Here is a 17,225-nt window from a genome sequence, read left to right as displayed (position 1 = left end):
TAATTGGTCAGCTTTGATGGCTTCAAGTTCTTTGTTGAAGCTTTGTTTTAGATCTTGTATGAACTTCTTTACTTCCTTAATTTGATGCTCAGTGTTTATTCTCAGATCACTTAGTTGATTGGTTATGGTTTCCTTGGACTCCCATTCCTTCTGTTGGGTTCCATTCGGCATTCCCTTTGTGGTCTCCCTGACTTCCTTCAGTTCTTTGTTAATGGATTCCATGAATGCCTTTAGTGATCTTTGTGTATTCTCTTCCTCTCTCTCAATTCCTGTATTACTCTTTGATAAGCTTCCTCCCATTCGTGGAATTCCTGTAGTTCTGTTTGAGTGTTCTCAGCCTGTTCACACCATTCCTGTCTTTCTCTTTGAGTATTCTCAAGCTGCTCATGCAAATCCTGTATCAGCTTTTAAGTAGCTTCCTTATGCTTATCATATTCCTGTATAAACTTTTGTAATGCCTCCTCTCTCTCCCTATCATGCTCATACAGAGACCTTTGTATGCTTTCAATCTTTTGATTTATCATGTTTGCCAGCAGTGTTTGTAGAGCTATTTGGGAATTCTCCTCTGGATTATTCATTATCTGTTCTGTCCCCTGATTTTCAGGATTGGGAATTGAGATACCTGGATTTGCCATTTTTCTTATGTTTTTTCCGGCTTACTCTGTCCATTTGAGATGAAAATAGTACCAGTTTTGTGCTAGAACACTATCTTAAGGCAAGCATCAACCCAAGTCTGAATTTGCACAGTCAATAGTCTACAGATACAATCTAGTTCAACAGATACATCTTTTCAACATCAAACAACTATATGTTAATGGGCTGCAAAGAAGAATATTAGGGTTAGGGCTAGATGTGGGTAAAAAAATAGGAATAGATTGATGTGGGGAGGCTCTGGGGGAGCTAACTAAGTCTTAATCTCAAAACAGGAAATAGGTTGGGTAGCATGAAAGTAGAGAGAGAGAGAAGAAGAAAAAAAGAAAGGGAACGGGAAAAGAAAAGAGACCAGAAAAAATAGAAAGGTAGAAATTAATAAAATTAGATAACAATCTATTTAGATAAGAACGTGAATTTATTGAGAGAAGGGGAGGGATATAAAGTAGATGTGAAAAACTTAAAAATAAAAATGTTTAAAATATTATCTAAGTATAGAGAGGTAGTACTGCTATTAGAGAATTTACGTCTTAGAGGTTTTGACTTGTGTAAAAAATTTGTGGATTAAGTGTGTACACAATGGGGAAAGGGTCTAATAGTCAACTACAGGTTTATCTGAGGGTGTGCAGGACAAGAATTAAGTCACATAAAGAAGAACGAAAGAGAGGAGAAGGTGAAACGATAAGAAAGGAAGAAGAAAAAGATAAGAAGTTCAGTAGAGCTAAACAAAAAACAAAAAGATAACTTAAAAAGAGAAAAAAAAAAGAAAGAAGACCAAAAAAGAAAGCAAAAACACACACTCCCATATCCCCAAAATAAAAATTATAAGAGGAAAGGAAACTTTCTGGAAAACATTTTTTTTATCAAAAAAGGCAAAGAGTAAAGATTGAAAAAAGGTTTAGAAAAGAAAAAAAAATTTATATAAGGTACCAAAAATAAAAACTAAAATAAAAAATCCGAAGAACAAAAAACAAAAAAAACCCAAAACCCAAAAATTTCTTTGATTTTTTTTTTGGGGGGGAGGAGTGGGAAAAAATCCTGTATCTCCCTTGTGTCTGTAACCAGCATCTTGTTGGAGTCTCTGGTCTGCTTGTGGTCTTGTGGCTTGGTTGGTTTCTTAAGTCAGTTTGTTCGAACAGGCAGTAAAATGCTCTGCTTTACCCAGGATTTGGCGATCCTCCTCCCTGGCTAGTTCATTGGGAGACAGATCTGCTTTGAGTATCACAAAAGAGGGGGATGCAGTGATGAGGCTAGGTTTTGGTAGCTTTCACGGGGCTGGTTTGTGAAAACCTCACAGAGCCCAGCCTGGAGCCATTCTCAGGGTTTCTGTTTACTGATTTTCAATTGCTTGTCGAGGCTGCTAGATGGAGGGGCAGCCTCTGGCTCTGATTACCCAGTGAAGAAGCCCACTCCTCGGGCTGGCGCCCGAGCTGGGTGACTTTTCCCTGGGTAGAGCTGAGTCTGGCAGGTCACGCCACCGTTAAGTTCTTGTGACCTGCTAAATTACTCATTTTATTCCAAGGCCTGAGCTGGAGCTAGCAGCTCCTCCGAGCTTTGTCGGTATCCAAGATGGAGATCACCGGTGCTGGGGGGGAGGAGGTCTTGGTTCCTGGGTCGTCTCTGGTCTGCGAACTGCAGGATGAAGATGTCAGCTCCTTGTCGGTTCTTGCTGGTATTGAGTAGAATCCGCTTGCCTGCTGCATCTGGCTCCTTCATCCCAGACTCTCTGTTGCTCGGGTATGGCCGCTGTGCTTGCCCGCCACCGCCACAGCTGCCGCCGCCACGGCAGCTGCTGGCAAGGGCTCAGAAGTGTCTTCTTGCCTGGGTTTCCTTCTCTGGCCAAACTCTCTGTCCTGTGATGATTCACTTGGTGTAATTCTCTGACTTAGGACTGTTCACTGGAACTCTAAAACTGCTTTCTATGCAAGAGCTTACTTAGACTCCAGCTTCTCCTCCGCCATCTTCCCGGACTCCTCTGGATTGGCATTTTTATTGGAAATATCTGGCCTATAGTTACAGAATTTGAAAATATATGATGTGGAATCAGGACTACGAAAACTGCTGGGCATGGTCTACATGCCTCTAAACACCATCAATTCAGAAAGTAGAGACAGAAGGAAACATGTTGGTTCAAGTCTAGCCAAGGTACAAAGATTTATGAGAATTTACCTCAAAATAACAAGTTGGGTATTGAGACACACACCTATATTCTCTAGTAAGTTGAATAAAGGTGAGAAAAAGATATTCAGTTGAAGTCAGACTAGATAAAACTTCAAGACTATATATGTAATTCAAACAAATATATCGGGTGGTACAGCTCAAGTGGTAGACTAGCTAGCATAGGTGCGTTCAAATCCCAGCAATATGTTTGAAAACATTACTAAGACCACAGCAACAAATTTCCCTAAAATTATAATGAAAACAAAATGTATTTGACATGTAATCATCAGATATTCCTAAAAATATATATATTCAAAATTGTATAGTGTATAGCTCAGACATTGACATTTTACTTTAGGTTATCTTAATTAATAGTCTAAGCCAGATACTGATATAATGAAAATTAAAAAATTGTAACATTAATCCATCAAATATATCAATTTGATTACTTTGTAATAATTTTACTTTTAAATTCCTTTCCATTCCATATCACATACATTTTATTTTTAAAAATTTCATTATCTGTAAGTAGTTATACGTAGGGATTTTTAACTTACATGTCAATTTATGAGTACAAGTACAATGAATCTTGATTAATGCTACCCCATCCAACATTCTCCCCTTTCTCCCTAATCTACCCATTCCTCAACTTCCTTGGTTACATTCTTGAATTTTACATGTATTTTTATAGAAAAGGAAAGTATAATCTAGAATTGATACATTTGTCCCTTTATTGAATTTCATCAAGTGATGAAATAAAATATTTGAAATCATACTAGAATGTATCATAATAGAATTCAGAGCATTTAGTATTACCCTAATTACTGGATTTAAAAAATTGTAAACCAATATTTGACTATCTGTCCTGAGGATTTTTTCTTTCAAGTGTATAACTAAAACCTGTCCAAAAGTTATACTTTGTATATGAAATTTGCAAAATTTTATGTAGCATTTTTAACTAACTTTATGTATGTTGTAAGATTTTTTTTTCTTTCTAAACTACTGTGAAAGAACTGGTGACATAGAAAATTACCTGTCTGCTCATGAAAGTAACCAAAGAAAGATTGAATTTAACAAGATAGACCTAATTTCTCCAATTGTTTAGAGTATTTGATAGCAGTTACCAGTTTTCCTTACTACTGACAATTTTACACATATGAAGAAAAATTTGGCCCATAAATATTACTGTCAAATCATTATTTTGTTAGAAATACTTGAGAAATATTCCTTAGCATACTTATTTCCTTTTTGCTGTATAAAATAACTAATAAATTTTTAATAGTTATAAGTATTGGTTACTAAGTTATAGATGATGGCATTATTTTTTTCTTTAAGTGACACATATTTAGGTGTCAAAATGACAATACGGTCAAAATTGAATGCATATTCTAAAAAGTAAAGAAAATTGAAGCAAAGTAGACTTGGAAGGGATGGGGAAAATAATGAAAGGGGCGACATGGATCAAAATACATTGAGTTTATAAATGACATTGTTGAATATTAACTCCTTTGTACAACTACTGAAAGATAATAAAAGGGATAAAAAATAAAATGGAAAATAAATAACATTTGAAAACTTCACCCCAATAATAACTGGCTAGAGAGATTACTTCCTTGGAATCATAACTCCTAAATAATTGTTTAAATTTGTTTCCATTTTTGTGTACCCTAGACTAGCTCTTGAGCATACAACTCTTTTCCATCAGCTGTTCCCAAAACACATAAAACTGTGCAGTTAAGCTAGAGAACAAACCTCAGGGCATGCCCATCTGTCTAAACAAATAAACACATTTCCAGCAGAAATATGAGTAATGATTGTTCTTTAAGCTGATGTGATGGATGTAAATGTTTAAGAAATTATGAAATATGGAATAGTTGGCTCGTGATTTCTGTTCTTTTAGTTGTGTTTTGGAGGGTTATTGACTTTGAGGTATGTCTACTAATATCAGACTTAAGTTTTTCTAACTAAAAAATTTGGCAATCCTAATCTTGTTCCTCATAAGTAAAAGCAAACTTAAAGTACACATATTTCATATTAAATCAATTTTAGATAACAAAAATAGAATTGTGCTGGACACCAGGGGCTCACACCTGTAATCCTAGCTACTCAGAAGGATGAGATCTGAGAATGACAGTTCAAAGCCCACTTGTCAGGAAAGTCCGTGAGACTCTTATCTCTAATACACCACCAGAAAACTGGAAGTGACACTGTGGCTCAAGCAGTAGAGCACTGGCCTTGAGCTGAAGAGCGCAGGGACAGCACCCAGGCACAGAGTTCAAAGCTCCTGGACCAACAAAAACAAACAAACAACAACAACAACAAAATAGAGTTGTGAGGCTGGGGATGTGGCTTACTGGTAGAGTGCTTGCCTAGCATGCAGGAAGACCTGGGCACAATTCCTCAATATCATATAAACAGAGAAAGCCAGATGTGCTGTGGTTCCAGTGGTATTTTAGCCTTGAGCAAAAGAAGCTCAGAGACAGTGCCCAAACCTTGAGTTCAAGCTCCAGGACTGGAAATATATATATATATATATATATATATATATATATATACACACACACAGAGACAGAGAGGCAGAAACAGAGACAGACACAGACACATAGAGAGACAGAGACAGAGGCAGAGAGATAGAGAGAGGAGAGATAATTTTTTTTATTTTTAAAAAGTTTCTGGCATTACTGAGTATTAAACCAAAGCCCTCACTGCATGCTAAGCAAGGACTTACCTCTGAACTTGGTCCTCTTGCTACCAAGTCATTTACTCCCATAGGGATATGTTCAACTCTTTAGTAACCTATATTTCTAAAAGCTCTTTTTAAAAATCTGTCTTAAACTTTGAAATAAAATGTATTCAGCATAACACAATGTATCTTCTCTACAATTGAACCAGTTATCATAAACTGAGGCAAGCCATCATAGTTATGGTGATGATAATTTGTCAAATGTGAAGAGAAATAATATGGAGTTAAAATAATTTGTAAAAAAAAAGAAAAAGAAAGTAAGCTTTCTACACTAACAGTTTTTATTTGAAATCTAAAGGTCATAATTTGAATGAAAAGGAAAAGAGATTGATTAACCTGTTTATAAATTTCAACCATTGTACAAATGAAAAAGCAGAAATTACTCCAAGAGAGATAATATCATATAAAGAATTTCTTCCTCAATCTTTAAAAGATAATTTCTATTAATTGAGATTCTTAAACTAGCACATAAAGCCTTGGAATTATTTCTAGCTTTTGCAGCCAACTTATTTGTGTGTAGGATAATTAACCTATTTCTTCAATGTACTGTTTTGTGCTGATACTATCCTAATTTCAGTGGAAAACTTTTCTTTGAAGAAAACAACATACATATTTACATATGTATAAATCTTTTAGTTATATATGCATTTAAGAAGACAATATATTTTAGCTATGGTTAAAATATGGACTCTTCATGACTTTTTACCTATTTTTAATTTTTAGAATTCTGAATTTATTATTTTTAAATAAACAAATATTTGTAGTATATGAGTAATAAATTCATTGTAACTTCTTATATGCACACATAGTGCAATGTGAACAAATTCTGAAACTGTATCTGAATAGACAAATGATTTAGCTGACCTACTTTTCAGTTTTGAATATAATATAATAACAAACTTACTATCCTTTAGGTTGAGTATTCTTCCCTTATTCAATATTAGAATGCAGGAATTACATATATTTTAGAAACTAATTTAAATGATTTGCTGTCTGTACAGTATTAAAGAAATTTTAGGTGCAGTTAGCATTTCTTTCAGACATTTCATTTCTTCTCCTTTGTTCTCCTCCTTTCTTATCATTAAACAGTACATTCCCTGCTTTCTTACTAAGCTTGTTTTAAGAAAGGATTCCCCCAAGATGATTCATAAAAATACAACCATATATTTGTTTTAAGTTGTAGTTCCTCAGAAAATTGTGTTATTCTCTATAGTCTGATTCTACTAGAGCAAAACCTGCAATATGAATTGCTTCAACTAAGGACTTCGAAGTTATAACTTCTCTCCAGTAACTTTATATGTAATCTGCCTTTCACCCTGGAAAAGTATAGATTCTTTATTCCCAATGTTCCTGGTGTGAAAATTCACACGGACATACATCTAGGGTTGAGTTATTATTTTAGTATCTTCTCAAAACCCATTCTGAAAACTTTCTCTGTTGGAATTTATTACAAGTAGTCAAAAATATCCTCTTGTTCAATTATTTGAATATTTCCCTTTCACAATATTTATTCACCTTTTCAAAATGCATTGTTAGTTGAATGTTAAATCTCCTAAATTCATTTATCTTTTAATTTTTCATTTTTATCCTCAAATTTCTGTTTCAATGATTTTTTTAAAAAAATTCCTGCTTTGCTCTTGTTAACAGTTTAAATTGGATTGTAATTTTTCTGTTTTTATATTCAATTTTTGATCCAGTCATCTCAGACTCAAAAAATTCTCTCTATATACATTAATCAATATTTATCATTTTATTTTCTGAGTTTATTGCCTTTTCTTCTCTGAACTCTATTTTTTCCATTTATTGTGGCTTTTGATTCTCATGATGCATGCTTTCAATAATTTTTATTGGTTCTCTCTACTGAAATATCACATTTAAGACTTGAGCTGATTCGGGCGCCAGTGGTTCACCCCTGTAAACCGAGCTACTCAGGAGGCTGAGATCTAAGGATCACAGTTCAAAGCCAGCCCCGGCAGGAAAGTCCCTGAGACTCTCATCTCCAAAAAACCACAGGAAAACCAGATGTGGCGCTGTGGCTCAAGTGGTAGAACGTTTGCCTTGAGCTGAAGAGCACAGGGACAGAGCCCAGTCCCAGAGTTCAAGCTCCACGACTGGCAAAAAAAATAAAAAAAAAAAATTTAAGAACTGAAAAGATAACCGATCTCTAGTTAGCAATGATTTAGGAGGTAGAATTAATATAGGATGTTGGTAGGAAATGGAGAAGTGACTTCTTTAGTTAACTCCTAGGTACTTTATTTTTTGTGGGGTTATTACAAAAGAAGTTGCTTTCCTGAAATCAGCCATATGACCATATAAGAGGATGCTAAGCGAAATAAAACCGAAGACAGGGACACAAGAGGTTTTGTTTGTGTTGCTCTTTTATTTGTAATGTACTATGTGATTTTTTGTCTCTTTTTTTCCAGCTTTTTTTTTTTGTGAAAATACCGTACAGAGGGGTTACAATTACATGGGCAACTTAATGAGCGCATTTTTTATCAAGCATTGTTGCCTCCTCCTTTGTTTCCCCTTCCTATCTCTTCCCACTCACCTCCCCGCCACCCCGAAGTTGTAAAGTTCGTTTTTTGACATAACATCTTGTACATCTCATTGTTGCGATGGGTCCACCTGTATCCCTATTTAAACAATTTGTTTTATTTCCCCCTTCCCCTCCACAAATTATCCCAATATCAAATACCGTGAAAGCAGGGGTTATACCGTGGGGGAGGGAAATACAAAGCAACAAAAAAAAAATCATCTTATAAATATGTTAGAAACAATCACAAGAAAGAAAAAAACATTTAAATACTTATCTTGGGGTTCATTTCACCTAACACCAACTTATCTGACCTTTTCTGCTTGTCTCAGACATATACTAGTTATTGCAAATAAGGGAAACCATGGGACCTATGTTTATCTGGGTCTGACTTACTTCACTTAATAAAATTTTTTTCCAAGTCTTTCCATTTCCTTAGAAATGACGCAGCAATCCCACTTTTGGGTATTTACCCAAACGATCAAACAAGACCAAACTAAAGCTACCAGCACAGCTATGTTTATCGCAGCATTATTTTTGTCTCTTTTGTATGTTCTTCCCCCATGGTATAACACCTGTTTTCACTGTATTTGAATCTGGTGCCCTCCATCTTGCATATACAGTTTTATAATTTGGAGAGGGGAAGGGAAATAACAAAATGCTGAAACAAGGATACAGGTTGACCCATTGCAACGAGATGTAAAAGACCCTATGTTGAAAACGAAGCGAGGAATTTCTTCACGATATTCCAAACTGCCAAAAACCATAGACATTCTCTCTAAGACTATAATTTGTAAAGACCGTAGTATTCTGAATGAAGAGAAGACATGGTGCTACTAGAATTTTACTATAGTGAGTTGCTAATTTTTCTGTTCCTGGGGCTTGAAATTAGGGTCTGGGTGCTAACCCTGAGCTTTTGTGGTCAGAACTAGCACTTGATTACCTGAGCCACAGATCCAATTCTGGCTTTTTCTGGTGGTTAATTAGACATAAGTGTCTTAGAGTACTTTCCTGTTCAGGCTGGCTTCAAATCAAGATCCTCATTGTATATATCAATGGGAGTAATCAATTTTAACTAGTTCTATTCACACTTCATATTTTTAACAGCCAGTACTATTCATTATTTTGATTTTTTTCATAAGAAATTTATTTATTTATTTTATATTTAGTAATTTTTTTATTTTAAAAATACTGTACAGAGGGGTTACAGTTACATGAACAAGGTAATGAGTACATTTCTTAACAAACATTGAGGAATATTTTATTTACCCTAATCTTTTCGTGGAATTTATATTGCCAGTATTAAGCTATTTTATGGCCAGTGGAAATCCACAGTGAATCTGAGACTTTTGAAAGTGTTGTGAAGTAACTGCATATTTCCACCATGCTTTCTATATAAACTTTCAATATGTGATTACAGATAGATGCATAATCTTCTAATTTTTATCCATTCATCTATCTTATAACATTTCATTACAAATTATATTGAGTCATGTTATTAAAAAGTCAAAAATACCAATAGAAGTAATGGGCTAACATCTTAAATTACACATCTTATGCCAGCAGTCTTCTCTCTAAGTATCTACTAGCTATTACAAATTAAAAACATTTTGACTCAATCACTCAAAAAATATAAGAATACTGTCTGATTGCATCCATGCAAATCATTGCACCTGAATCCATTGACTTGAATTTTATATTTAAAAACTTGATTTGGAAACATGGCTCAGAAATTGAAATGTTAAGTCAATTTCTAAGATATATTAGTTTTATATAAATTCTGCATTGGAATACTTTCTGTAATCCTTTCTATTTAGCTAAGATTGATTATTGTTCAGCTCATATTGTAAAAGCATTCTTTATACTCACCAGCATTCATCTTCATTAGTATGTTTGATGTTAGAATTAACATTTATGTGCCTTATGGTATATTCATTTTCATAATATGCACGATCTCAAAATGGTTAATGCTATATGCATATATATTTATAATTGAGAGTTTTACAAAGGAGGGAAACAAAAATACATATACCTATTCTAGATAATTCTACTCTCCTGTTGTATTACAACTTTTTCTAAAACTAATCACACTTTGAAGAAAAGTGTCACATTTTTGGTCTAATCGTTTATTTATTTATTTACTTATTTAGTCATGCGTCTTGAACTCTGGGCCTGGGAGTTGTCCCTGAGCTCTTCAGCTCAAGGCCAGCGCTCTACCACTTGATCCACAGGGCCACTTTCGCTTTTCTGGTGGTGTATTGGAGATAAGAGTCTCACAGACTTTCCTTCCTGGGCTAGCTTTGAACTGTGATCCTCAGATGAGCCTCCTGTGTATCTAGAGTTACATTTGTGAGCCACCAGTGCAGGGCTCAACATGTTTATATTAAACTAGATTGTCATTTGAAGCTATTCGTTGCTCACATCCAGTTAATCTATCTATTTTTCTAAAATCTTCTCCTATTTTTAAATTTCCATACCAAACTAGTCAAAAGAATATGGAAAATTATGTAAACATGACTAAAAATTACTGCTACTTCATAGGCAGGTAGAACACATATAAGGTATTACATAATTAAGAGCAAAACACTGTTTACTTAACTACTCATATCTAGGGTCTGAGTTAAAACATTATTTTTGTATTCTGGAAAATTCCTTTTTATTGCAATTCAAGCTATATCAATATCTATACCAAAAGCTGAATTTTATAGTACATTTTTTTAGAAAACTGACTTTTAGTACAGTTCTTGAGTTAATAACAAATTTGCTGACATGTCTGTAACTAGATTGGTGCAACAAGGCTTTGCTATAATAAAGCAAAGTTTTATTAACCACTTAATTAATTGCCACATTAAAATGATAGGGGCCCAACTCATAAAAATGACTTATGATATTGCAGTCTCCTTGTGCTGTGCTAACTGAAAATGTAAATTGTGCACACCATTTAATTAAGAAAAATGTAATCAGGCAAGGGATAGTGTGGGTGTTTAGTTTGAAAGCAAAACTTACAGGTGTGGGCGGACAAAGGAACAGGATCATGAAAGAATTCAGTGTATGTACTACAAAATTCAGAACAGTGCCAGAAGAAGTCGATAGGAGACAGATGTGTGAGAACTTTGGGGTGACATTGATCAAGATCATTGTAACCATAAACTTTTTTTGTTAAATGGCCACTCCCTTTTACATCTACGTAAGGATAAATTGATTATTGAAAGATTATTGAAAGAACCAGAGATTTTATGCTGAACATTTTATTTTTCAATTTTAAGTCCATATCAGACAAATATACAGTAATCCTAAATCCAATCATCTGAAACAATTAATTCAAAGGCAACTTAATAGTAAGAAATATGTAATTTCCATGTGTAAAGGATTAATGTGGATTAATTGTTAAGTTTCAATAATTTTTTCAGCATCAATACAGTTTTGTAAACTGAGGCACATTGACAATCCCGATTCTAAATCTTCAAAATGGGGACTATAGAATATAGATCCCTAAAGGATCTATGTTCTCACATCTACCCCCCATCCCTCTCCCTCTCTGTCTCACACACATACACACATGCATACTTTCTCTCACATACATTCTCTCTCTCTATATATATTCTCTATATAAGTACATATACACACACACACACATATATGCATTTGCTTTGGATCCATCTGTTTGTTTATGTTGTTATTATGGGTCTGTTCTGAAGACTAGTCTTCCTACATAGACAAGACTGTCCTTCAACTAACTGTTCTCCTGCTTTGGACTCCTGTGTGATAAGATTATGTACAGTTATAAAACACCATGGTCAACTTTGTCATTGCTAACAATTTAAATTAAATATGATCTAAGCTGCTCTGTGAGCACAGCCTTGTGTATATATGACTTTTATCATTGTAAACTACTTTGCAGAAAGAAAAGAAATCAGAATAAGGAAACAAAATTACTACATCTGCTCAAAGGCTCTTTGACTAAATAAGTGACAGGCAATGCAGATTTCCCTGGGAGTTTACCTAAAACTCAAATGAAGTTACCTTTTCCAGAGTGAAACAAAACCATATTTATTCTTGTCTTTAAAATAAGACATTATATTAATAAAATAAAGCTAGATTTATCTGTGCTGTAGAAATATTTGTAGTTGACCGTCCCTGAGAGCTATTTGTTTCTTTGAATTATACAATTATAATCTCATACAGTGTTGTAAAGGAAAGTAAAAATACTCATTAATAGAGGAATGGCTATGTTTATTCATTTATTGGATTTGTTAGTAGTTCCTTTGATAGAGCTCAAATTTCTACAATATTTTACTGATCTAAGCCTCCTACAGGTTCTTAACCAAATTTCAACCTTTTCTTCTTTATTTGGTAAATATACTAGAGTTATTTGCTCTCAAATATGTCTGAAATTGATATGTTTAAAATAAGAACATAGGAAAATAATCAAAGTATAATTCTTAGAGTATTTTACTTTTCAAAAATCAAAATATTCAATGTTATGAGAAACTCTTAGAAGAAAAATAAATATGTAATACCAAATTGTAGAATACCAATCAAAATTATTCTGAAAAAGTTATCATCAAGCCAATACAAAAATATGAAAATTAAAATTTTCTGTCAGTTTCTACAAATATTCAGGTTCTTGATCACTTAAAACTAAAAATTATGTCCTCAATTTGTGCTCAAGTAATTGAGAGAAATAGTTTGGATGACATCTATTATCGCTATGCAAATAAATGTTAGCAGTGAAGTATTTTATAATACAATTGTACAAGACCTGTAAAAATATCTAATGTAGTGTCTTAGAAATATATGTGAATAGCAACTTAAGAACCATGAAAAGATAGCTCAAGCAATTATATATATATGTATATATATATATATACACATACATACACACACACACATATATATATATATATATATATAAACAAAATCGGTATATTTTTTCTCAATGGGTAGATTTCGTGAGTACATTTGAAATTTGTAAATTAATAATATAGTGATGAAACTGAAATTAGTGTCGGTTCCTGGTGGTTCAAGCCGATAATCTTAGCTCAGGAGACTGAGATGTGAAGATTATGGTTCAAAGCCAGCCTGGGCAGAAAAGTCCGTGAGACTCTTATCTCCAATACATCACCAGAAAAAAAACCGAAGTTGTGCTGTGGCTCAAGTGGTAGAGAGAGCGTTAACTTTGAACTGAAGAGCTGAGGGACAGTGCTCACGCTCAAATTTCAAGTCTCAGGACCCATAAAAAACAACAACAACAACAAATAGTTTTATTTTAAAAAATAATGCATATGCTGAAATTCTTTGTTTTTAAATATATATATATATGGCTTTTAAATATATGCATATTATTTGCTTTTAAATACTCTTATGTGTTGGAAAATATTTTGCAATACTATTTCACATCGTGACAAGTAACTTTTCATAATATAATAAAAATCTGAAAGGAAGCATCTAATTGCCTTACCTCTTGATTAGCAAGAGGAGAGAAACCTCAGTGATGATTGATGGACTGGATATCTGTATCCAAATGAGATTCATAAATTTTAAAGCCGAGCTTTTAGAAGTATCTGCTATATATACTTCCTTTTAGTGTTATTCTAAGTATCTGAAAAGCACATTATTATATTATATGATTCATATCCTCATTAGAAATGTTAATTTCCTTCCTCATGCATGTAACATATGTTCTTTGCAGTTAGAACAATTCTGATGAAAATGTTAAAATGTGTAAAGTTTCTTTAACCCTTTTATAAATAACACCACTGGAGCATATCTACTAGAAAAGACTGTTTCATATATACCACAGTAGTCATTAATACCTTATAAGTAAGAACAAGTTTTAGTGTGGCAAAATAGTTCAACAGTGATGCTGATATTTATATAAAAAACAGTATATGTAAATAGCCTTAATATATTTAGAACTTGTCTCTCTGTACAGTAAAAATTTCACAACATAATCTTAAAAGCAGTATACTTCAAATTTCTTTTTGATTCCCATTGTGTTCGTGTATTTAGAGAAGTTAGTACTTTCTTTTAAATGCCTTATATACTTTCCCAATAAATGTAACTGAAATACTGCATAATCACACACATTACAGAACAAATAAAATAATCTTTCTAATTTTGCAAGATGCAAAATAGCTTTGGAAAAAAATACCTATACCCATATTCAATAGAAGTTTGAACTGAAGATAGCAATGTTATAATTTAGGTCAAATTTAGCATGATTGCAAGAATATGTCAAAGTGTTTTTAGCTATTGAGACAAAATTGTTTTAATGTATATTTTTAGCAGGCAATATACAACTGACATGAATATCTTCTATTGGTTTTATTTTTTTCTGAATATAATACTTAAGAGATTTATTTGGAAGAAAAAGAATTGCTGCAATAGAGTATGCATCCTTTACTCTTGATCTGGAACTCTTCCTCCTATGTTCTTTTATTGAACATAATTTATCAGCTGCCTGTTTTATTTCACTAATTCATTGGTTTATTTATTAAGAACACAGATGAAACATCGGTTATGTTTTATGAGTTTTATTAGTAAAAGTATTCTTTAGTATTAGAATTGGGCATCTTTGTATTAGAAACTTGGGTCTTTGATGTTCCCAAGTTTGTCTATTAATGTTGTTCACACCATCTTAGAATAAATAGAAGTAGTTATTTATAAAATAGTTTGAATTTTAGTAGTTGGAATTAGCGAAGATAAAATCTTCCAAATTATGAATTTTTTCCATGTGCAGATAAAATATTGTAGATACCTATTAGAAAGTTTTATACTTTTTTATTATTAAGTTTTTCTTATGGAGGAGATTTTAAATATTCTCATAACAACCAAAATTTTGAATGTACTCATATATCAAAATTTCTCTACATGTGTATATATATGATTATAGCTAATTATGAGTAAATTAAAAGTAAATTATATTAATTTTTAAAAATCAAGCAAGACATTCAATGTCTTTTTAGGTCAGCTTATGATCTTGAAAGTATGAGAACATAACATCAAGTAGATATGTTTAAAATTGATATTAATTCATTTAACTTCTTCCCTGGTTGATGTAGAATATGCTCATATTTACATGTAATTACAGTATAAAAAAACTCAACAATTTCATTCAAGCTTCATTGAAAGACATCAAATAAGTACTCAATATGTGAACCAAATTGAAAGATAAAAATCACTAGGCTCAAAATTTTTAACTTAAAAGCATATGATAAAAGTATTTCCACTCATCTACTATTCAGTTCACTGAAGATCTCTGACTACTTATATATTTACAGAATAATATAAAGTGATTAAATCTTAGTTCTTCTACTTAATTTTTAACATACATAAATATATCTATTATACAATGTCATAATTTCCATTTTATAAAAATATCTGTATCTTTATCATTTTTTATTTTGTGCTGCTACTGAATTGCACTTAGGACTTCATCTTCATGGTCTTTTTAGTTTTTTTTTTTTTGGTGCTCTATCCCTTGAGCTATGCATTGATTTCTGGCTTTTTGCTGGTTAATTGTAGGTGAGTCCTATCTGGCACTGAACCTTGAGTTTTTAGATCTCAACCTCCAGAATAGCTAGAATGATAGGTGTGAGACACGTTCCCTCCTAGCTTACTTTCATCTTAGGCAATACATCGTCATAGTATTTTCAGCAATACTTTCCAAAAATGTTGATTATCTTATGTTTTGAGAATCTTGGAGATACCATATAGATTATTTCCACTCTAAATTAAAGCAAAACAAAACAAAACAAAGTAAAACAAGCTCCAAACATGTAGCACAATTAGATAGAAGTCATTAATATACCAGTTTAATGACAGTATAGGTATATTAGACAAAGAGTATTTTGATCAGGCTAACTGATCCATCCAGTATATCTTTAATTAAATTTAACACAGACCAAGTCAAGATAATCAAGTCTGATTGTACTTAACAGGACAAGGTTCATGGTAGTAAATAAAATACAATAACAAGAACTACAAAGACACTGATTGTTAAATATATATTTGAAAGATAAAGAAAATACTGAGCAAAATATATTAGGTCTCTTCTAATGACAGGTACACTGTCATTACTCTTCATTTGGAATCGAATGACAAGTTGAAAAATAGGTGTATGTTACATATTTCCCATAGAATGAAGTTGCTATTTATAGGCCAGGAGGAGACAGTTAGGAAGAAGATATTTATTCTTATATTGGAAGACAAATCATTTGTAGAATTGTGACTTTATATTCCTTGGTATGTTTTATTGTTATTATAGAGGTGATGTACAGAGGATTTACAGTTACATGTCAAGTAATAAGTGAACTTCTTTTTGAAACTTCTATCTTTACCTTTAAGTTTTATAGTTCATTTTCCACATTGTGTCTAGTGGGAATCACTGCTGTATTTTTCACCCATTATGACTTCATTTTAAAGCATATTTTGGCTCCAGATGAGACAAATGGCATAAAAATAGAAAAAAAAGTGCATAGTTCGATGAACTAAGCACAGAAAAACAAACACCTTCGCAAAACATCATTATTTTATAAAACTTCATTATTTCAATAGTTAACTCTAAGGAAAACATGTACAGTCCACTAGGTTATGATCTGCTACAAGTGTACAGTATTTATATTATCAATATACATATTAATTCATGCCACATCAGCAAGATTTTTGAGCACATGCAGTGATTGAATGGTCACCATTTATGTAAATTCTTTCTACTTAACTTCTTAAAGAATCCTGGGAAAATATAAGATTTATGTTAGAGGACATATTTAGTTTGTTTAATAAAGTTGTCTTCTACTGAACAGGTATATATATATATTTTAAGAATAAAATCTCTAAGCGGATGGCCATGGCTGATGTCTGTCATTCTAGCTTTTCAGGAAGGTAAATTCTGAGGTTAGAAGCTGGCCTTGGCAGGAAAGTCAGTGAAACTCTTATGTCCAATTAATCATGAAAACGCCAGAAGTATTGCTGTGGTTCAAGTGCTAGAACACTTGCCTTAAACACAAAATCTCAGGGGCAGTACATAGTATGCAGACCCTGAGTGGAAGACTCAAGACTAATGCAAGGAAAGAAGAAAGAAAGAGAGGAAGGAAGTTAGGAAGGGAGGGAGGGAGGGAGGGAGGGAGAGAGAAA

This window comes from Dipodomys ordii, unplaced genomic scaffold, assembly GCF_000151885.1.
Source record: "Dipodomys ordii isolate 6190 unplaced genomic scaffold, Dord_2.0 Scaffold1, whole genome shotgun sequence".
Taxonomy (NCBI): domain Eukaryota; kingdom Metazoa; phylum Chordata; class Mammalia; order Rodentia; family Heteromyidae; genus Dipodomys; species Dipodomys ordii.
Note: the sequence above shows the minus strand (reverse complement) of the source record.